A 23,894-nucleotide genomic window follows, 5' to 3' on the forward strand; every position below is an offset into this window, starting at 1 on the left:
CCACTGCCCTCCAGCCTGGGTGACAGAGCGAGAGCAAGACTCCAACCCCCCACCCCCGCAAAAAAAAATAGTGTGAAAAGATTCTAGTCAAACCAATTTCAAAAAGTTTTTCACTTTTCTCTGAGAACAAAAATAATACCTACTATTAGTAGTTTGGTAGGTAGAAAGTGCTTCAAAAGGATCCCTGCATGTATGACTTACAAAAAATGAGTATTTCCAACTTATAGAATATTTTAGGTCAGATTTTAAACTTTTTTTTTTTTAAGGATATTTTATTAAAAATAAAAAAAGTGGGCTCTGGGAACAGGGTTAGTCCATTCAGGCCTTCAATCCTGGTGGTGATTTTGTCCTTTTCAATGATGTGGACAACGACTCCATGCCTGACACTGCAACGCGGTCAACCGCATTCAGCATGACTTGAGAGATGCTTTTTTTTTTTTTTTTTTGAGAGGGAGTTTTGCTCTGTTGCCCAGGCTGGAGTGCAGTGGCGCGATCCCTCACTGCAAGCTCTGCCTCCCGGGTTCACACCATTCTCCTGCCTCAGCCTCCCAAGTAGCTGGGACTATAGGCACCCACCACTGCGCCCGGCTAATTTTTTGTATTGTTAGTAGAGACAGGGTTTCACCATGGCCTCGATCTCCTGATCTCGTGATCTGCCCGCCTCGGCCTCCCGAAGTGCTGGGATTACAGGGGTGAGCCACTGCGCCTGGCCGAGATGCTTCCCAACAGGTGTTCTGGATCCATGCTGGGCGCCCAGAGGGACTCGTACATTCTGTACATTTGTTTGGCGCAGGTGCCACTGACCACAAAGTCATCAGTTGCCACGGGGCAGCCGATGAGATTGAGAGAGCAAATGAAGGGCTTAAAGCTCTTTGGGTCCAACCCAGAAATGACTGGCTCAGTATAGTAGGGGCCAAACTATTTCTCATACAAGAGATTGGCCATTATGCTCATGACAATATAAGGTTTGGTCTGCCAACCTTTCTTCAACTCATACAGGTTCAGCTGGAACTTGAGGCACTGGGCAAACTGTCTGGACATCTGTGGCAAGCCTGGCTAGACCGGTGTATGGCCCGTCAACCATGAACAACATCTTCTGGAAGTCCGTGGTCACCATCTGGGCCTGGATCCTGAAGCATCTGTCTGCGGCGATAGCCACACGGTTCTTCCCCTTCATGGCCGTGACAGGCCCTCCATTATAGGACATAATAGACACGATTGTGGTGTGCTAGGACCCCTTCATCCAGATTTTTAATTTTTTTAACCTTGGAGTTTTTGGATCCCTGAGGGAGGAACTTCTGTGAATGGCTTTTGGAGGGGACACAAACCCTTATAATTGTATCACAGAATTTTGTGTGTGTGTATTTCCCAGGATTGGGTCTACAGATTTCATCAGATTCATATGATGAATCTATAAATTTCCTACAAAGCAGTGATTCTTGATCATTAAACCTCCAAACCTCATTGTGCACATATTTAAAAAGTTACTTCGTTTCTAAATATTTATTTTGATGAAGATAGTTCCTATATAGGTTCGTTCAGATTAATCAGATATTTAAGATTTGTTCTGTTGCTAGTTGATTCCTCCTGTTGTTGTTTTTCGAGACGGAGTCTTGCTCTGTCGCCCAGGCTGGAGTGCAGTGGCGTGATCTCAGCTAACTACAAGCTCCACCTCCCGGGTTCACACCATTCTCCTGCCTCAGCCTCCCTAGTAGCTGGAACTACAGGTGCCCGCCACCACACCCGGCTAATTTTTTGTATTTTTAGTAGAGACAGGTTTCACCATGTTAGCCAGGGTGGTCTTGATCTCCTGATCTCGTGATCTGCCTGCCTCGGCCTCCCAAAGTGCTGGGATTGCAAGTTTATTCCTACTGTTTTAGCTCAGTTTGTATGTATGAGGTCAAATGCTATTTAGTCTTCAGGTTAGCATTTGAGTGAGACTAGGTTTATTTTCAAAACCTGTAAGAGAATGAAGTGAGTAATCAAGAGAGACAGTTCCAATGACTGCAATTTGAAAAGCACTTAAAGCAAAAATTCCAAAGAAACACAATGTAAAAGAAGGGCAGTCAAAGAGAAGGTGGGTAAAATTTGGGATGGGATGGGGGTGGTGATTGAGAAAGAGAAAAGAACAGGCCTAGACCAACGTGGAAGGTCAAGGTAATTTATGCTTCATGTACGTACCCTGAATAAGGGAGGCTTGCAGGTATGTAACCAACAATAAACAGAATCCACCTATTTTTGGTTAAAAGTAACAAAAAGTCGCCCCCTACTGTCACTTGATTGTAAATGGAGGAAAAGTTTGTAGCTGTTCATCCTGGTTTAGACCATAAATATATTCCTAATGAGCTCTGGGAAGCCTACAATGTTCACATCCTGATAAGGATGGGCTGAAAATCACTCTGAGAATGATTTTCACTCTTATTTTTGGTCTGACTTTTATTTGTCCATTAGAAGAGACAGTTAAACAGTACAAGGGAATACAGACTTGGCGCAGTGGCTCATGCCTGTAAACACAGCACTTTGGGAGGCTGAAGCAGGTGGATCATAAGGTCAGGAGTTCGAGACCAGCCTGGCCAACATGGTGAAACCCCATCTCTACTAAAGATACAAAACATTAGCCAGGCGTGGTGGTGCGTGCCTGTAATCCCAGCTACTTGGGAGGCTGAGGCAGGAGAATCGCTTGAACCTGGGAGGCGGAGGTTGCAGTGAGCCAAGATCATCCCATTGCACTCCAGCCTGGGTGACAGGGTGAGACTCCATCTCAAAAAAAAAAAAAAAAAAAGACAAGGGAATACTAAGAAACAAAAATATGTCTATAAACCTGAAGGTTCCTAGCCTTCTCTTTGATTATAAAATTTAAAATTTTAAAGCATGTAGTTGCCTTAGTAATATAGTGGTTAGGATTATGAACTCAAGTCAGATTGAAACCGAGCATGATGACTCACACCTATAATCCCAGCACTTTTGGAAGCTGAAGCAGGAGGATCACTTGAGCTCAGGAGTTTGAGACCAGCCTGGGCAACATAGTGAAACCCCATCTCTACCAAAAAAAAAAAAAAAAAAAAAGAAGAAGAAGAAAAGAAAATTAGACAGGTGTCTACAAGCCTGTAGTCCGAGCTACTTGGGAGGCTGAGGTGGGTGGATCACTTGAACCCAGGAGGTCGAGGCAGTGAGCCATGATCCCACCATTGCACTCCAGCCTGGTGATAGAACATGACTCTGTCTCTACATAAATAAATAAATAAAGTCAGACTGCTTTGATTCATGTTCCTGCTTGATTTGGGACATTAGACAAATTGCTTAAATTCTGTGTCCCTAAGTTTCTAAAACTGTGAAGTTAGGATACTACGAGCTTGTAGTTTGATAAGGATGTAAAGTTTCATGATATCTATATAAAAGCCCTTATTAACAAAATAGTAAGAGCTCAAATGTTGGATATTATATCTTAGTACCTCGAAGTCACATATCTACATGGGGGACTACTTATTTTGCCACCTTTTGCACATCTATTTTTGCTCATCGGAGTTCTCACTGCCTGTAATGTCTGCCTGTTGGACACCTGTTTATTCTTTGCAAGTCAAATGGCACCTCTTTATGGTTTTTCTCACTGCCACCCAAAGAATTTATTTTTCTGTGTTCCCACAGTACTTTCATAATACATTGCCTTAACACTTACAGTATTACTTATGTGTTCATGTGTTTTTCAGATGTGTTCTGGGTATAACTGAAGTGGGTTGTAGGAAGCAGTGAACTGCTGCTGCCTGGAACCTCCCCCAACCCCATTCCCCTGCAGTCCCACCCTCTGCCCAGCATGCTTAGGAAAGTTGATTGTAGGGAACCCAAACAATCCCTGTAAGTAGGAGGTAAATAGATAGAAGGTAACTAGAGTAAATAGATTAAGAAAGCAACCAGATGGCTTAACATGTCATCAGAGACTTTCTGCGCACTTTCATTTTCATGGTGTAAAAGGTAAGGTGTATATTGCAAGTCCTGAGATGTCCCTTGTCTTGCTGCTGCCCAAGACTGCCTACTATGTAAGTTTCCCCTGAATAGATTTTTGGCTACCTACCAACCTGGAGTGGTCTGCTTCTTTCTTTGGTCTGAGCTTGCCCTCCGCTTATGGAGGCCATTATTGGTTCCAGTACGGAGTTTTCCTAACATGAGATCAAAGATATTTCTTTTTCTTTTTTTTTGGAGATGGAGTCTTGCTCTGTCGCCAGGCTGGAGTGCAGTGGCTCGAACTTGGCTCACCACAACCTCTGCCTCCTGGGTTCAAGCGATTCTCCTGCCTCAGCGTCCTGAGTAGCTGGGATTACAGGCACGCAGCCCAAGATATTTCTTAATTATCTTTGTATTCCATGGTGCGGTGCCTGGTCTATCTGTAGTTTATTGTGAGGGCTGGCAAGTCTGAAATTTGTAGGGCAAGCCAACAGCTGAAAACCCAGGGAGGAGTCGATGTTGTAGTTTGAGTCCAAAGGCGGTCTGGAGGCAGAATTTCCTCTTCCCTGGGGATCTCAGTCTTTTTCTCTTAAAGCCTTCAACTGCTTGGACGAGGCCCCCACTATTATGGAGGACAATCTCCTTCACTCTAAGTCTACTGAATTAAATTTAATCTCATTTAAAAATACTTTCACAGCAACATCTAGACTGATAGTTGGCCAGATAGTGGGCACCATGGCCTATCCAAGTTCCCACATGAAATTAACATTCATAGTTGGTTTTCAGTATGTATTTTGGGCTTGAATTGAATCTTGTAGGAAAGAGATATACATAGATTTTTAAAAAGCTGTAATGAAAAACTGGATTATATAAATGCCAAATAAATAATATTACAATTAAAAAATTGAATTTCTGCAATTCAGACATTGCTAAGGAGCTTGTAATCCTTGGATAATATAAGCCACTGCTTCCATGCCTAATTATATATTTAGTTAGACTAAAAAATAATGATAACAGGTCCTGAGATTTTAGAAATAAAATGAGCTCAGAGATAATGAGTGAACTGGAGGACACAAAAATAGATGCCATATCTGTTTAGATTTATATCTTCTCCATCAACTAGGGGCTGCTCAGGTCTCTTAAAAATAGCTTCAGGAAAGAGGTGGGCAGATTGAGAGTAGGCTCAACAGATAATCCGGCTTCAGACTTTTTAACAGGACAAGGCACAAAAGGGGTAATGCTGCCATCTTGTGGTATTGTTCCCCTAGTTCTACAAATTCTAGTATTGTCTCAATCGGTCTGATGAAGTTCAGCCAGCCTACTTTTTTCTTTTTTGAGACAGTCTTGCTCTGTTGCCCACACTAGAATGCAGTGGCGCGATCTCGGCTCACTGCAACCTCTGTCTCCCGGGTTCAAGCAACTCTTGTGCCTCAGCCTGCAAAGCAGCTGGGACTACAGGCACCCACCACCACCCCCAGCTAATTTTTTGTATTTTTAGTAGAGATGGGGTTTTGCCATGTTGGCCAGGCTGGTCTTGAATTCCTGGCCTCAAGTGATCCACTGGCCTCAGCCTCCCAAAGTGCTGGGATTACAGGCAGGAGCCACTGCTCCTGGCTGGCCTAAGCCTTTTTATAGCTTTTTAGGCAAGTTAGGATTTTCTGTATTGTCTGAGCTTTGTTTAAACAGTGAGATGCTTGAAAGCAATCTATCTGAAACATTTTGTAGGATTTAAGATATTTTCTAACTTTTTGAGTCTCCTAGTTTGATATTAGGCTTAGGTTTTGATCAATTAATGATCAATTCATCTGTCATCTATTAACAGTCATGCTCAGAATCATCATTTAAGCAAAACATTCTGGTCCAAAGATCTTGCTGGGATCTTTGGGATCCCATGTATTTCCATGCTTTTATTCATCTGAGCCTATGATGTCAGGCCTTAGCTGATTGGATATGGGGTGGATACCTGGCCCAAGAGTAGCCAACCCATGGGCTAGTCAGTGATGAACTGGTCTGGCCAGAGAAACTCTGCGTAGATGGAGACTGCAGGGAATCTCAATGGCTTAGTCAATTACTGTCTTGGGAATATGCACTAGAATAGTCAGAGAGAGTCAGCCCTTTAGTAATTAAACAAGTGAGAGGGCACACAGATACTGACAGAGACTGGATGAGTATTAAGTGGAGATGAGTAGGGGATCGATGAACTTCTGCTTCTGAAAAGGGACAAAGTAATCAGCTCCCTCAAAATGCCTTGGATCCTGAGCCAATTTGCCTGTATGGGCTCTGTGAGACTTAAGCGCTAGACTTTTCTTGGGTTCCCATGGGATTTGATTCCTAGGCTAAGGTTCTTGTTTTCCACATTTTCACAAACATTTTTACCATACTGTCCTCCTGTCCCTAACACATCTCTGTTTATTGCAACTATAAGCATATCACTGTCTTTTAGGTTATTCTAGTAAGTTATATTTTTCAAAATGTTTTAATGTACATTATTTAATTTAATAATAAGGATCCTACTTAGCAGTTTATATATTTCCATGTCTGCTAATCCAGGAATTCAAGGACGAAGATATCAATGACCAGCACAGAGATGTAATCTTGCTCTCAGCCACACACCTGAATGTTTCCCTTATTTCGTTGCTGGGTGTTTCCCTTATTTTGTCCAATTTCTTTTCTTATTCTCATATTTGGCTGGATTTCTAATACCAGATCTACATCAGCTCCTTCTCAAACCTAAAATGCAGAGCCCAGCTCTGTTGAGCAGCTATTATATTCCAGTTGCTTTATACATGTTATCTCCTAACAGCAGCCTTAGGAGGTAACTATTGTTATTACCATTTTACAGATGAGAAAGCTGAGACACGTTGCGTCTGATAATTGCCCAGGATCACATGGGTATAAGTGGTGGGACTGGGATTTGATTTCCGGAAAAAGGTGAATTTTCTTAAGTTGGAGACCTTAGGAGTAGAGATAGAAATTGACCTTAGGAGTTTTACTTTAAATACCTTGATAAAACTATATCCATAATGGGGAATTATGGGGCCACACCAACCTGTCTGCTGTTTTTCTTTATCCAGTCTGATGATATTGGAAGAACAAAAGTGAAGGATGATTTGTTTTTTCTAAGACCACCAGAGCGGGCACAAAAGAACCAGCGACTAGGCAAGGGTAGGAGCAAAACTGCAAATTTATTCTTTGGTCACCTAGCTTCAGGGAAGAAGGTGTGGGGTGAGGTCCATCGGTCTCCAGCAGTGGGGAGGCCGAGGGAGTCACCCGGTGAAGCTCTCGGACGAAGTTCCTGCAGTCCTGACAGGAGTGGGGACTAAGGAAGTTCGCGTGGGGCGTCTGCAGGGAGCGGCTTTTCTAGGAGTGGAAGGGCAATAGGCGGGACACGGGTGTGTGTGTGTGTGGGGGGGGGGGCGTTCCATAGGTGCGACCAGGTAAATCTTGGTCTCCTCAGATTGACGTCACCTGGCGCATGCCCGGTTGGTCTGCACCTTCCCCGGCGCCGGCTGCATTTTCGCCGGCGGGGGGAGAAGTTGGTGATGAAGAACCCGGAAGTGCGCCATCTTACCTCCGTTCGTCCAAACAAAGGAGGCATGAGTTTCTCTGTTAGGAGAGAGCCTAGTGGTGAGGATACACAGAACTGTTATTTTCCTGCAAGGTTGCTTTAATTCTAGACAGCCGCTAAAACTCTACACCTCTAGGGATAGAAATGAGCAACAATGAGACTGGAACTGGGTGAGATTTGGCTCAGGAGCGTCTCCTTGAGATAACAATGCTGCTGATAGAAGGAAGGCAAAGCTGCTAGGAGAAATTAACAACTCCGGGATGGTTAGGACATTCCTGTTAAGGCAGGGCTATTTTGAGACATTTCATCCCTGCCACCATCTGCAGAAATCTACCTTTGATGCTGCCTTCCTGGGCCTGCATTTCTGGGTCTGTAGCCTACCACTCGGCTCCATCTATTTTGCACCTTTATCGCTTTGAAGAAAGAGCATAGCTAGTACTAGAAGCCAAATTTTTATCACTGGAGAAAGTTAGTTTCCCTTAGGGATAAATGTACAGACAGGAGGTGATCCCTAAGACTCTTACTGGCATTAACGTACTGCGACATCAATGGCTCTTGCTGCAGTTGCAGCTTCCAGGCAAATGCACTCATTGCAGGTGGGTTGTTTTTGGCCTTTAACCACCTCACAGCCTACGCCTCAAGTGAGGAATCCTAAGATCTGTAAATTCACCCTCTCAGAATGGAGGAACAGGGAACAGACTGCTTCTGAGTCAGGGCAAGTACTTCTTTCCTGTTTGGATTACAAGTATAATAGCAGGGAGAGAGGAAGTGAGGCACACACAGATCACTTTGTCCCTATGCAGTCTGCCTGGGAGCCCTCTTATTCTACTGACTCAAAAGACACTCCTGAAAGCAGTGCCATCCTGAACAGCAGCTTGTGCTACTTTACAAGTCAGACCTGTTATTAAAGATGCAGACTGGCATTTAAATCAGGCTGTGTCACACCCATCCTGGGCTTTGTTCTGGCTCCTGTGGTGGCCAGGAGAATGTGCCTCACACACCTCCAGCCACAGGGAGCAAAATGGCCTAAGGGCTCCGGTGTTGTACTCTGAGACCTACCTGCATTTGCACCCAGGCATGCTTCCTACACAGTCCGCTCTGAACAAATAGTTAAGGCTGGCAGGGATACTAAGACAGGTCCATTCCTGGAAGACATGGAGCTTCTCTGACTTTGGTTGACGGACTCCCCATTAGCTTTCCTGAAGCTCTGCTGGGTAGTTTAATGCTTCTCCCCAACCCTCCTTTTCTTCTTCACTCAGGCAGATAGTACAGATAAGAATAAAGAGGCTGAAGGAAGTGGATGTGTTCGAAGGGCTATATTATATAAGGCCAGGCCAGGCACAGCGGCTTACACCTGTAATCCCAGCACTTTGAGAGTCTGCGGCTGGTGGACTGCTTGAACTTATCAGGAGTTCAAGACCAGCCTGGGCAACACGGTGAATCCCCATCTCTATTTTTGTAATAAGATATTATATTTATTTTAAAATATAAAAATATATAAGGCCAAAAGACCCACTAGGGACTATGTCCCATGAGAAGGCACACAAGATACACCATTCTCCCAGCCATCAAAATGCACTGATGAGAAGGGCACCAACATCGCCAAGAAGTTCTGCAGGCCGGGATGATGGTAGGAGTGGCGGTTACAATCTGAGCTTGTCAGCATCTGTGGGCACGATGGGGCCAGGAGGTGGCACTTCATTGCCAGAAGCCAGGAGGCTTTAATTGCCTTACCCACCAAAAGGCAGGGTTTGAGGGGCAATCACTGGGCTTTACCAGCAGGGGCTTGTGGAAATGGTTAATGGAGCATAGTGTCTATTTTGAACTTAGAAGCAAAATAGGCAGACAGTCAACAAGGATGCTTTTAGCATCTATGACGGGGTCAACAAACTGTTCAGGTAAAGGGCTAAATATTTTAGACTTTGCAAGGCATATGCTCTTTGTGGCAACTGCTCAGCTCAGCTGTTGTAGCACAAAAGCAACCGTGATGATGTGTAAGCAAATGAGTGTCCTGTGTTTTAACAAACCTTTAATTACGAAAAATAGATGATCGACTAGGGCCATCAACAGCTGATCGTTTGGGCATCATATGCTGATCCCTGATCTTTTTTTTTTTTTTTTTTAAAGCAGATTGGAGAAGCAAGAGGCTGAGGGCAGTCATTTCAATAAGAAGTCTGGCTCCCTTGCCCAGTTCCCAGACTGGAGTTAATTATTTTTTTTTTTTTTTTTTTCCTGAGATGGAGTCTTGCTCTGTTGCCCGGGCTGGAGTGCAGTGGCCGGATCTCGGCTCACTGCAAGCTCCGCCTCCCGGGTTCACGCCATTCTCCTGCCTCAGCCTCCCTAGTAGCTGGGACTACAGGCGCCCGCCTCCTCGCCCGGCTAGTTTTTTGTATTTTTTAGTAGAGACGGGGTTTCACGGGGTTAGCCAGGATGATCTCGATCTCCTGACCTCGTGATCTGCCCGTCTCGGTCTCCCAAAGTGCTGGGATTACAGGCTTGAGCCACCGCGCCCAGCTTGAGTTAATTTTTAGATCTGGACCCATGGATTGTAGAGGTGGTTGGAGGCAGAACCCTGCAACATGATGGCAAACATAGTCTGTGATGATTCCCCTAGTCTCCTCAGAGAGATCTATGGCCGTTTTCTTGGGTGACTATACACTGAAGGGGAAATAATCAGACATTTGAAAAATAATTGGACAGGCCAGGCGCGGTAGATCACGCCTGTAATCCCAGCACTTTGGGAGGCTGAGGCTGGATCGCTTGAGGTCAGGAGTTTGAGACCAGCCTGGCCAATATGGTGAAACCCTGTCTCTACTAAAAATACAAAAATTAGCTGGGCATGGTGGCATGTGCCTGTAGTCCCAGCTACTTGGGAGGCTGAGGCAGGAGAATCGCTTGAACCCCGGAGGCGGAGGTTGCAGTGAGCCAAGATTGCACCACTGTACTCCAGCCTGGATGACAGAGCGAGACTCCCTCCCCCTCACAAAAAAACTATTGGACAAAGGGTCTGAGTTGCACTGATACTGAAAGGCCCAAAGAAGCATCATGGCCCTGCTGTTAGAACAGGGTTTAGGAGGACCAGCTAAAAAATGGGGTGCTAGATAAAGTCCAGTTTACAATGGGCCCAGGAGGCCTGCAGATCCACTCAGTGGTCATACTGCATCTTTTCCCACCACTCACACCTCCAACACCGTGGGGGTCTGCTGAATGCAGACTGGATGCACTATGGCTTGGACCTGCTGCAGCACCCTTCCTTGTTCTAGCCCCACTCAAGCTGGAAGCTTTCTATGTCATCCAGTACATGGGCCAGAAATATACTCCCCAGGGGTAGAATATGTTGTCTCCAGAACCCAAAAAGGTCTACAAGGCACTGCCTTCTTTCTTTGAAACAGGGTTAGAAGATACATCAATTTGCCTTTTAGTTTAGAATAGGCTATTCCAGAATACTTCCAACCACTGGACCTCCAAAAATGTTACCGAAATGGCCTGTTCTGGACTCTTCACAGGGTTTATCTCCTACCCTCTGAAATGCACGCATCTTATCAAGGCCTCCAGCATACTTGCCCCTCCGGCTGGTCCTGTCTAATGAGCTTGATGTCATCTCGGTGTAATGGATCAATGTGATATCTTCTTGGATGTTTAAGAGGTCCAGATCTCTCAGACTGTCATATAATAGGAGGTGTGATAGGTAATATAACTCTAAGGCAAACTGTAAATTAATATTGTTGTATGGTTTTTCTGCCCACAGAGCCTCAGCCAACACTTCTATCTGGAAGCTTAGGGAATGCTTGATCCACAGACGTGGAATCCTATGTAGCAGAGCATCCAACTAGGGAATCTACTTGAAGTGAAGGAGGTGTGGGAGTGGGTCCTGACCATGGGATTCTCTGGTTGTGTTATGAACTGCACCACCCAGAAACAACTGGCCTTATACATTGTTGAGATGGTCTTCTAAAGTTACAACTGAATGGGAGCTCTGAGAAAGGATATGAAAGAATGAAGTGCCATCTTTCAGGACACGGTGCATTTATTAAATCAGTGACCTCTCTATGGTGCTACGTCCTTAGTAGGAAGGATACAAGGGTCAGGAAACTAAGGGGTGGAAGGAAGGAGAAGTGGCCCTACTTACCATCATTTCCAGTGACCCACTTACTACCATTCCCCAGTGATCCACTGGGGGATTTTCTGCTTTCTTTCTCTGCAACTCTAGGCTCCGCATGATTGGAGGTCTTGATTCTCAAAGGGAACACACTCTTGCCAGGGACATAATAAAGGTCCCACTGAACTATAAGTTATGGCTGCTGACAGGGCGCTTTGTACTTTTTGTGTTCAGGCACCAGCAGGCAAGAGAGGAGCTGTTATACTAGCAAAAGCAATGAACTGATCATTAGCGGGAGGTAAGTTCATTTACAAGATGGGGTAAGGAGGAATATGTGTGGAACTCAGGTGATTCATTTGGGTACCTCCTGTACTCCCTAGCCCCATTATAACTGTGAATAGACAGATGTGGCAACGTCAGCCTTAAAAGAGTATGATTATCATGAGTTCAGACCCCTCAGGAATAAGGGTTTGGGTTACACCACCAGGTAAGCCACCAAGACTGGCCAAGGCAATAACTGAGGGTGAAGGAGATTTAGAATGAATAGTGGAAGAGGAAGAAGGTAAGTACTAATAGTGGTCCTGGGATCAACTGTGGTGATCTTGGGACTGTAATTCATCCAATCAACCCCCTCTGCTCAGTTGCCCCTTAGGAAGGAAGGCCCATGAGGACTACGGAGGAGCTGCTCCTTGCACCTGTTTGGAGAAGTACATCTATACGGCTCAAGGGGGTGGACTGTAGTGGCCATTAGAACATGCCTCACAGACCTCCAGCTACAGGGACCCTCAGTTTCTGGGCCCTGGTTACTTTGCTCTGAAGTGTGCTGCTACATTTGTACTGAGGATGCTTCCCATGGGCTGCTCCTAGCCTAATGACAGCTCAGCAAGGATACTAGGCAGACCCATTCCTGAGAACAGAGATGGCTACATAATTTGCAGGACCTAGTGCAAAATGAAAATGCAGGCCCCTTGTCAAATATGATGAAAAAATTTAAAATGGCAACAGCAGAGCATTAAGCCAAGTATGGGCCCTGTGTGACTGTACAGATCACATTCTCATTAAGCTGGTTCGGCCTGAAAAATAGGAGATTTCTCTAGGACTGGCTCTGACAGTTTTGCTGAGCCTTCCTTAGAGTACACAGCTGTATACAAAACTTCCACTCAACCTTTCATCCCTGTCTTTTTCTTCTGAGGTCAGACTTGCATTGTAGGCTGATGGATATCTCAGCCATCTCCCTCTCATTTTCCCCCCAAGAATTTCCTTAAAAATCCTTGCATGTTTAGCTTTGTCTTGATGCCTGCTTCTCAGAGTACGTGGATTAACACAGAGCCTTAATTCTGCTATTTTACCACACTTGTGTGTAACAAACCCTCCAACATAAAATCTCTTTTTCCCAACAATAAAGCAATTTAGGCTTATTTCCTGGATCTCAGTTAGATACTGCTTACCCATAAAATGACTTGATTTCAAATGTACAGTGCAGGTCACACAGAAATTAAACTTAATTTGTATCCCATTTTTACCATATCTTCTCCCCTGACTGACAAGGCTGATTGTATTTTGGGCATGGGATTGCAGTAGAGGTTCCCGGGAGAGGAACAGACATTTGGAAGAAAACGGTGAGAAATCAGCTGGGCGCGGTGGCTCACATCTGTAATCCCAGCACTTTGGGAGGCTGAGGCAGACGTATCATGAAGGGAGTTCAAGACCACTCTGACTAACATGGAGAACCCCTGTCTCTACTAAAAATACAAAATTAGCGAGGCATAGTGGCACATGCATATAATCGCAGCTACTTGGGAGGCTGAGACAGGAGAATCACTTGAACCTGGGAGGTGGAGGTTGCAGTGAGCCGAGATCAGGCCATTGCACTCCAGCCTGGGCAACAAGAGTGAAACTCCATCTTAAAAAAAAAAAAAAAGAAAAAGGAAAAAGAAAAAGGTGAGAAATTATTGAGAGAAAAGAGAATGGGAGTAAGAAAGAGGGAGAAAAGTAGATGCAGAAAAGCCTTCGACAAAATTCAACAGCCCTTCATGCTAAAATCTCTCAATAAACTAGGTATTGATGGAATGTATCTCAAAATAATAAGCTATTTATGACAAACACACAGTCAATATCATACTGAATGGGCAAAGATTGGAAGCATTCCCTTTGAAAACCGGCACCAGACAAGGATGCCCTCTCTCACCACTCCTATTCAACATAGTGTTGGAAGTTCTGGCCAGGGCAATCAGGCAAGAGATAGAAATAAAGTGTATTCAATTAGGAAAAGAGGAAGTCAAATTGTCCCTGTTTGCAGATGACATGATTATATGTTTAGAAAACCCCATCGTCTCAGCCCCAAATCTCCTTAAGCTGATAAGCAACTTTAGGAAAGTCTCAGGATAGAAAATTAATGTGCAAAAATCACGAGCATTCCTTTACACCAATAACAGACAAACAGCCAAATCATGAGTGAACTCCCATTCATAATTGCTACAAAGAGAATAAAATACCTAGGAATCCAACTTACAAGGGATGCGAAGGACCTCTTCAAGGAGAACTACAAACCACTGATCAACAAAATAAAAGAGGACACAAACAAATGGAAGAACATTCCATGCTCACAGATAGGAAGAATAAATATCATGAAAATGCCCATACTGCCCAAGGTAATCTATAGATTCAATGCCATCCCCATCAAGCTACCAATGACTTTCTTCACAGAATTGGAAAAACTACTTTGAAGTTCATATGAAACCAAAAAAGAGCCCGCATTGCCAAGATAATCCTAAGCAAAAAGAACAAAGCTGGAGGCATCATGCTACCTGACTTCAAACTATACTACAAGGCTACAGTAACCAAAACAGCATGGTACTGGTACCAAAACAGATATATAGACCAATGGAACAGAATAGAGGCCTCAGAATTAACAACACACATCTACAACCATCTGATCTTTGACAAACCTGACAAAAACAAGCAATGGGGAAAGGATTCCCTATTTAATAAATGGTGCTGGGAAAACTGGCTAGCCATAGGTAGAAAGCTGAAACTGGATCCCTTCCTTACACATACAAAAATTAATTCAAGATGGATTAAAGACTTAAGAGTTAGACCTAAAACCATAAAAACCCTAGAAGAAAGCCTAGGTAATGCCATTCAGGAGCTAGGCACGGGCAAGGACTTTGTGAACACAACACCAAAAGCAATGGCAACAAAAGCCAAAATAGACAAATTGGATCTAATTAAACTAAAGAGCTTCTGCATGGCAAAAGAAACAACCAACAGAGTGAACAGGCAACCTACAGAATAGGAGAAAATGTTTGCAATTTACCTATCTGACAAAGGGCTAATATCCAGAATCAACAAAGAACTTAAACAAATTTGCAAGAAGAAAACAAACAATCCCATCAAAAAGTGGGCAAAGGATATGAACAGACTCTTCTCAAAAGAAGACATTTATGCAGCCAACAGACACATGAAAAAATGCTCATCATCACTGGTCATCAAAGAAATGCAAATCAAAACCACAATGAGATACTATCTCACACCAGTTAGAATTAAAAAGTCAGGAAACAACAGATGCTGGAGAGGATGTGGAGAAATAGGAACGCTTTTACACTTTTGGTGGGAGTGTAAATTAGTTCAACCATTGTGGAAGACAGTGTGGCGATTCCTCAAGGATCTAGAACTAGAAATGCCATTTGACCCAGTGATCCCATTACTGGGTGTATACCCAAAGGATTATAAATCATGCTACTATAAAGACACATGCACACGTATGTTTATTGTGGCACTATTCACAATAGCAAAGACTTGGAACCAACCCAAATGTCCATCAATGATAGACTGGATTAAGAAAATGTGGCACATATACACCATGGAATACTATGCAGTAATAAAAAAGGATGAGTTCATGTCCTTTGCAGGTACATGGATGAAGCTGGAAACCATCATTCTAAGCAAACTGTCACAAGGACAGAAAACCAAACACCATATGTTCTCACTTATAGGTGGGAATTGAACAATGAGAACACTTGGACACAGGGCGGGGAATATCACAACTGGGGCCTGTCAGGGGGTTAGTGGCTGGGGGAGGGATAGCATTAGGAGAAATACCTAATGTACATGATGAGTTGATGGGTGCAGCAAACTAACACGGCACATGTATACCTATGTAACAAACCTGCACATTGTGCACATGTACCCTAGAACTTAAAGTATAATAAAAAAAAAAAAAGGGAGAAAAATAAAGGGTAGTTGAGAGGAAACAAAGAAGGCTAAGAGGGACATTAATCTATTCATGAGGGATCTGCCCCATGACTCAGACACCTCCCATTAGGCCCCAGGCTCTGCCTCCAACATTGGAGATTAACTTTTTTTTTTTTTGAGATGGAGTCTTACTCATTCGCCCAGGCTGGAGTGCAGTGGCATGATCTCGGCTCACTGCAACCTCTGCCTCCTGGATTCAAGCAATTCTCCTGCCTCAGCCTCCTGAGTAGCTGGGACCACAAGCGTGTACCACCACACCTGGTCAATTTTTGTATTTTAGTAGAGATGGGTTTTCTCCATGTTGACCAGGATGGTCTTGAACTCCTGACCTCACTTGATCTGCCTGCCTTGGCCTCCCAAAGTGCTGGGATTACAGGCATGAGCTACTGCATCTGGTGGAGATCAACTTTTATTATGAGATTTGGAGAGGAAGATCATCCAAACTATAGCACTGTCTTTTAGGTTAATAATTTTAAAAATGTGTTAATCTCTTAAATCATGTAGAAAAAAATAGTGAAATTAAGACTGTTAAAATAATACTAGCCTTTATTATTGCCCATGTGTTTACCTTTATTGAGATCTTTATTTCTTCATACAACTTTGAGTGACTGTCTAATGTTGTTCAATTTCACTCTGAAGAACTTCTTCGAGAATTTCTTACAGGGGAGATCTAGTGGTTACAAATTCTCTCATTTTTTTGTTTGTCTGGAAATAGTTTAATTCCTCTTTCACTTTTAAAGGACAGATCTGCTAGTATACAATTCTTGATTGACAGTTTTTTTCTATTTTAGCACTTTGAATATATTGGTCCATTGCTCTCTGGCCTCCAAAGTTCCTGATGAGAAATCTGATAATCTTATTAAGGATCCCTTGTATGAGACAAATTGCTTCTGTCTTACTGCTTTCAAGATTATCTTTTGATCTTTGTTTTTCAAAATTTTAGTTATAATATGTCTAGTATGGTCTCTTTGAGTTCATCTTTCTTGGAGTTGAGCTTTTGTATGTTTGTATTTATATATTTTATCACATTTGGAAAGTTTTCAGCCACTATGTATTCACATATTATTTCTGTTCCTTTCTCTTTCTCTTCTCTGTAACTCCCACAATGAATATTTTGATCTGCTTGATGGTGTCCCACAGATGTCTTAGGCCCTGTTCACTTTCCTTCAGTAATTTTTATTTCTGTTCCTCAGACTTAATAATTTCTATTGTCTTCAAGTTCTATTATCTTCAAGTTAACTGATTCTTTTGCTTGCTCAAATCTGCCTTTGAATCCCTCTAGTGAATTTTCATTTCAGTTATTGTGCTTTTTTTTTTTTTTCTTGAGACAGAGTCTGTCTTGGTAGTGGGAGGCTGGAGTGCAGTGGAATGATCTCAACTCACTGCAACCTCTGCCTCCTGGGTTTAAATGATTCTTGTGCCTCGGCCTCCTGAGTAGCTGGGATTACAGGTGCCACAGCTGGCTAATTTTTGTATTTTTAGTAGATATGGGATTTTGCCATGTTGGCCAGACTGGTCTTGAACTTCTGGCCTTGAGTGATCTGCCTGGCTTGGCCTCCCAAAGTGCTGGCATGAGCCACTGTGCCTGGTCCAGTTATTGTAATTTTGATTTTCAAAATTTCTTTTGGATTATTTTTAGAGTTGCTCTTTCTTTGTCTCTCTCTTTCTCTCTCTCTCTTTCCTTTTCTCTCTGTCTCTCTTTCCTTCTCTCTCTCTCTCTCTCTCTCTTTCAACAGGGTCTTGCTATGTTGCCCAGGCTGGTCTCAAGTGATCCCCCTGCATTCTGAGTGGCTGGGACTACAGGCATGTACCACTGTGCGTGGCTTAGATCTTCTATCTGTTTTTGGATATTTTCATTTTGTTCATACATTGATATCTTGATTTTCTCCACATCTTCCTTTTGTTCTTTGAGCATCTTTATAATAATTGTTTTAAAGTGTTTGTCTAGTAGGTCTGCCATCAAGTCTTTTTCAGGAACAGTTCATATTGATTTAGTTTTTCCTTCGAAAGGGCCATACTTTTCTATTCTTTTTGTATGCCTTGTGATTTTTGTTGAAAAGTGAACATTTAAATCTAATAATGTGGTAACTCTGGAAATCAGATTTTTCCCCTTTCCCAGAATTTGTTGTTTATTGTTATTGTTTTTATTTTTTTATTGTCAGCTGTCTCTGTGCAAAGATCAGCTAAGGTGTCAGCTTAAGGTCTTCTCAGATCTTTCCTAAATCTGTGCATTTCTTTGGGAATACACAGTCACTTTCTAATTTTCACCATATATACAGTTGCTTTTGAGTGTCTTAGTCTTTAATGTCTGTCTTTTAAAAGAGAGAAAAAAGAAAAATGAAGAGGTGAGGAAGGGGTACTGGATCTTTAAATCACTTGAAAGTCACTTCAGCTTGAGGGAAAGAAGGTTGCAACAATGGGGGGCAGGTGCAACAACATGGTCACCTGCCTCTTTGTCTGCATCTTTATGATCAGAAGCAGCAATCAGCAAGCAGAGCACACATTCTCAGTATTGCAACAGTGTGCTTTTTGCCCAACCTGGCTCCCACAAGCTGTATGTAAGCTGTTCCTGGAACATACAATTTTTTTGAGATGAGATCTTGCTTAGTCAGCTAGGTTGGAGTGCAATGGTACCATCATGGCTCACTGTAGTCTTGACCTCCTGGGCTCAAGCACTCCTTCCACCTCAGCCTCTGAAGTAGGTGGGACCATAGGCATGTGCCACCAAACCTAGCTAATTTTATTTATTTATTTATTTTTTGGAGACAGAGTCTCACTCTGTTACCCAGGCTGGAGCGCAGTGGCGCGGTCTTGGCTTGTTGCAGCCTCCACCTCTTGGGTTCTGGTGATTCTCCCGCCTCAGCCTCCCGAGTAGCTGGGACTATAGGAGTGTGCCACCATGCCCGACTAATTTTTGTATTTTTAGTAGAGATGGGGTTTCTCCATGTTGGCCAGGCTGGTCTCAAACTCCTGATCTCACGTGATCTGCCTGCCTTGCCCTCCCAAAATGCTGGAATTACAAGTGTGAACTACTAAATCCAGCCTTGGGCTAATATTTTCAAAAATAATTTTTATAACTTTTGTAGAGATGAAGTCTTGCCATGTTGCCCAGGGTAATCTTGAACTCCTGGGCTTAGGTGATCCTCCTGCCTCGGCCTTCCAAAGTGCTAGGATTACAGGCATGGGCTACTGTGCCCGGTCAAAATATGCACTTTATTACTGCAGCTAACTGAGACAAATTAATATATTCTCTTTTAGAGTGATGATGTGCAAACACAAAGATAACTTTTGGTCTCCACATTCCCACATGCTCTGAGGTAGTCTATGGCCCAAGAGACACAATGTTTATTCTTTTAGCATATCTTCCAGGTAGTTCTTGAAGCAGGAGAAAAGATTTTATCTTCTTTTTTTTTTTTTTTTTTTTTTTGAGATAGGGTCTGGTTTTGTAACCCAGGCTAGAGTGCAGTGGTGTGATCTCGGCTCACTGCAACCTCTGCCTCCTGGACTTAAGCCAGTCTCCCACCTCAACCTCGCGATTAGCTGGAACCACAGGCACGTGCCACCATACCTGGCTAATTTTTGCATTTTTTGTAGAGACAGGGTCTCATTTTGTTGCCCAGGCTGGTCTCAAACTCCTGAGGTCAAGTGATACACCAGCCTTGGCCTCACAAAGTACTGGGATTACAGGCATGAGCCACCACGTTTGGCCTTATCTCCATTTCAACAACGACAAAATTTAGGTGTAAAGAATTGCCCCAAACCCAATTTGAGACTAGATTTCTGAGAAAGACTTGATTTTAGATCCAGTACTTTTCTTATGTCCTAGGAGACCTTTCTGGGTGGAGTCTAAGCTTGCCTGAACCACACCCCTCCCTGCTCTCCAGTACTCTAATTTAATACATGTATTTAGTAGAACCTTTTGTGGCACTAGGACTGAGTATTATTATTATTATTATTATTGAGACAAGGTCTAGCTCTGTTGCCCAGGCTGGAGTGCAGTGGCATGATCTCGGCTTACTGCAACCTGTGCCTCCCAGATTCAAGCGATTCTCATGTCTCAGCCTCCTGAGTAGCTGGGATTACAGGCGTGTGCCAGCACACCTGGCAATTTTTTCTTTTTTTTTTTTTTTTGTATTTTTAGTAGAGTGGGGTTTCATCATGTTGCTCAGGCTGGTCTTGAACTCCTGGCCTCAAGTGATCTGCCTACCTTGTCCTCCCAAAGTGCTGGGATTACAGGCATGAGCCACTGTGCCCAGCCAATTTTCACTATTATACCACTTCGTTTATATATGTAGAAAATAGTATATGATAAGAAGATCTTATATTTGTGGAGCCTATAGTAGACAGCTTTCTCCCCCAATCCGCTGCTGCCAGTATTCAATCCCCCTTTCCATTTTTTGAAGGAATACCCATCATAATAGTTCTGGCAGAAGTAAGAGGGCCAAGTACATTCTCTCCCTGCTCTGACAGCTACAATGCTGGCCTTTGACATACAGTTGGTCAACTGGAAACTCCCACTGAGAACTTTCACTTTCACTCTCTTTATATTTGTGTCAATCATTCTAGAGTAATTTGTGATGACATGGGAGCATCCTGTGGGTAGCCAGGCTGTTTCTGTTAAAACAAGGTGTACATTCTGCTTTTTGATTCTCCAGAGCTGTCCTCATTCCTGTGCACTTCTCCTCCCATCATTACCCATCATTTTGATGGTTCTGTGAATCCTTGAGAGCCTTTTAATGTCCCCCCTTTTTTTCTTTTTTTTTGAGATGGAGTCTCGCTCTGTTGCCCAGTCTGGAGTGCAGTGGCGTGATTTCGGCTCACCGCAAACTCCACCTCAGGGTTCAAGCAATTCTCTGCCTCAGCCTCCCGAGCAGCTGGGATTATAGGCACCTGCTACCACGCCTGGCTAATTTTTGTATTTTTAGTGGAGCTGGAGTTTCACTATCTTGGCCAGGCTAGTTTTGATCTCCTGACCTCGTGATCCACCCGCCTCAGCCTCCCAAAATGCTGGGATTACAGGCGTGAGCCACTGTGCCCAGCCTAATGTCCCTTTTCTACTTAAGGCATCCAGAGCTGGTTTCTTTCTTGCAACCGAGAATGCTGATTGAGATAGAACCTCCATATACATTAGTGCTTCTTGTCTGAAAACAACAACAACAACAACAATAACTTGACCTTCAATGACACAGATGAGGAAACTCCATGGGAGTTTTGGTTATTATTTAATAAGCAGATTAGCTGTGAGGAAAACAGCATGTTTGGGAGGTGTTGGGGATGTCTGTTAAAAGCAAGGCATAAAATACAAGTATTATGCTGTAATATGGTTTGGCTGTGTCCACATCCAAATATTAACTTGAATTGTATCTCCCAGAATTCCCACGTGTTATGGGAGGAACTCAGGGTGAGATAATTGAATCATGGGTGCTGGTCTCTCCCATGCTATTCTCATGATAGTGAGTTAGTCTCATGAGATCTGATGGGTTTATCAGGGGTTTCTGCTTTTGCTTCTTCCTAATTTTCTCTTGTTGCCACCATGTAAGAAGTACCTTTTGCCTCCCTCCATGATTCTGAGACCTCCCCAGCCACGTGGAACTGTAAGTCCAATTAAACCTCTTTTTCTTCCCAGTCTTGGGTATGTCTTTATCGGCAATGTGAAAACAAACTAATACACCCTGTTCATCTGCCTATCTGGTTCTGAGGCTGCCTTATGGTTTGGCAGGATGAAACTCCATGTGATGCTTGCTCCCTGATGCATAGCAGGAACTCATTCCCAGCTCTCCCACAAGTCTCATTGCAGCTGTGAAGCCTTGGCTAGGTTACTGTCCCAGCTAGGGAGGGTTTGCTGGGGAGGCTAGGGTATGAGCTGTTTCTCTAGCTACTCACCCAGGAAGCGTTTGCTGCGGGGAAGGGATGAAGGTGGGGCTTGCTGATCAGGCAGGAAGGACAGTACGGGAGGATCAGCCTCTTTGCTCTGATCTTCCTCCTGAGCCTTCCCTTTCTTGTGATAAGGATCCCTTTCACTGTTCCATTCTCTATTTCCACTCGTTCCTGTTGCCAGCCCTTTCTGCCCATGTGCCTGCAGATCTTCCCAGAGCCCTGGTTTGGATTTGTTTTCCTTCTCCCGTATGTTCTTGAATTGGAGTGTGTTCCTCTTAGTGCTAGCTCCTCCTATCACTTCCCACCCTTTAATGATTCTTCTTTCAGTTTCCCATATCCCCAAGTGCACTTTCATTCCTCTGCAAACTTCACATGGGTAGGAATCAAGTCTGATTTTTTTTCAACAGTGTATGCCTACACAGCAGGCACAGGGCTAGTTGGACACAGAAGGCAAGGACTCAGAGAATATCCATCAGATGAAAGAATGACTGCATGAGTAAGTGAGTCAACTCTCAGTCCCCTTCCTTGTCTGATGGGCAAGTTACAACTTCTGTTCTCCTTTGAAGTGTTCTCTTTTGCACTGGAAGGAGGGTTGTTGAGTGAGATAGTAGAACAAATACACGGGAGGCTCTCAGCATGGGGGATATGGTCAGGACATCTCCCTCCCTCTCTTCCTCCCCTTCCTTCCTTTCCTCCTTCCCTCCCTCCCTCCCTCCCTCCTTCCTCCCTCCCTCCTTTCCTTCCTTTCTATTTTAATGGAGTCTCAGTCTGTTACCCAGGCTAGAGTGTAGTGGCATGATCTTGGCTCACTGCAACCTTCACCTGCCGGGTTCAAGCAATTCTCCTGCCTCAGCCTCCTGAGTAGCTGGGACTACAGGCACGTGCCACAATGCCCGGCTAATTTTTTGTATTTTTAGTAGAGACAGGGTTTCACCATGCTGGCTAGGCTGGTCTCAAGCTCCTGACCTCGTGATCCGCCCGCCACAGCCTCCCAAAGTGCTAGGATTACAAGCATGAGCCACCGCACTCGGCCCAGGACATGTTTCTTAACTCTGAATCTGATTCCGCAGCCATCAGTCTCAAACCACCCAGCAGGCAGCACATCCCCTGTGACTCCTTCCTGCCTGCATCCTTCCCATTTAATCCAGGGCTGCTTGGCTTGGATGTGGAGGGTGATGGGACCGGGACGTGGGGTGAAGCATTTTGGAAATATGGGAGGGGACTTTTTATTTGTCATAAATTTGGGACAGAGTCTATTGGCATTTAGAGAGCGGGAACCAAGGAAGCCAACCTCCTGTGCTATGTGAACAGTGCCATATAACAATGAACTGTCCTGGCCGGACATGGTGCCCCACTCCTCTAATCCCAGCATCTTGAGAGGCTGAGGCAGGAGGATGGCTTGAGCCCAGGAGTTCAAGACCAGCCTGGGCAATATAGTGAGACCCCCATCTCTACAAAAAATAAATAAATTTAGAAAAAAATTAGTCGGGCATGGTGGCACATGCCTGTGGTCTCAGTCACTTGGGAGGCTGAGGTGGGGGGACTGTTTGAGCTCCAGAGGTCAAGGCTGCAGTAAGCTGTTATTGCACCATTGCACTCAAACCTGGGTAGCAGAGTAAGACTCTGTCTCAATTAAAACAAAAACAAAAAAAACAAAAACCCAATTAACTGTCCAGAGTCCTGCACAATTTCTGGTGTCCTGTGCCTTGTGCCAACATTCAAGTATCCTAAAACCATTTTTTTTTGGTAAAGTTATTTAGGTTCTAGTTCAGATAATTATAAACATTAAGCATTTTGCATGGCTTTAATATACTAAAATTTCCAGGAATGGTTCCATTGGAATAAAGGAAGAAAAGAGTTGTATACTTTGTTTTGTTCAGAGCTTCTTTACCAGAGTTATTTGCCATTTCAAAAAATCATGTTGGCTGGGTGTGATGGCTCACACCTGTGATCCCAGCACTTTAGGAGACCAAGGTGGGTGGATCACTTGGTCAGGAGTTCAAGACCAGCCTGGCCAAAATGATGAAACCCTGTCTCTACTAAAAATACAAAAATTAGCCATGGGTAGTGGTGGATGCCTGTAGTCCCAGCTACTCAGGAGGCTGAAACAGGAGAATCACTTGAATCTGGGAGGCGGAGGTTGCAGTGAGCTGAGAT

General features: G+C 43.9%; 1 pseudogene; it reads right to left on the reverse strand.

Annotated features, from left to right (window-relative positions):
- Positions 1-309: 309 nt before the first annotated feature.
- LOC104674038 lies at positions 310-22,092 on the reverse strand (annotated as a pseudogene).
- Between the last annotated feature and the right edge of the window lie 1,802 nt (positions 22,093-23,894).

This window comes from Rhinopithecus roxellana, chromosome 5 (genome assembly GCF_007565055.1).
Source record: "Rhinopithecus roxellana isolate Shanxi Qingling chromosome 5, ASM756505v1, whole genome shotgun sequence".
In the NCBI taxonomy this organism is placed as follows: Eukaryota; Metazoa; Chordata; class Mammalia; order Primates; family Cercopithecidae; genus Rhinopithecus; species Rhinopithecus roxellana.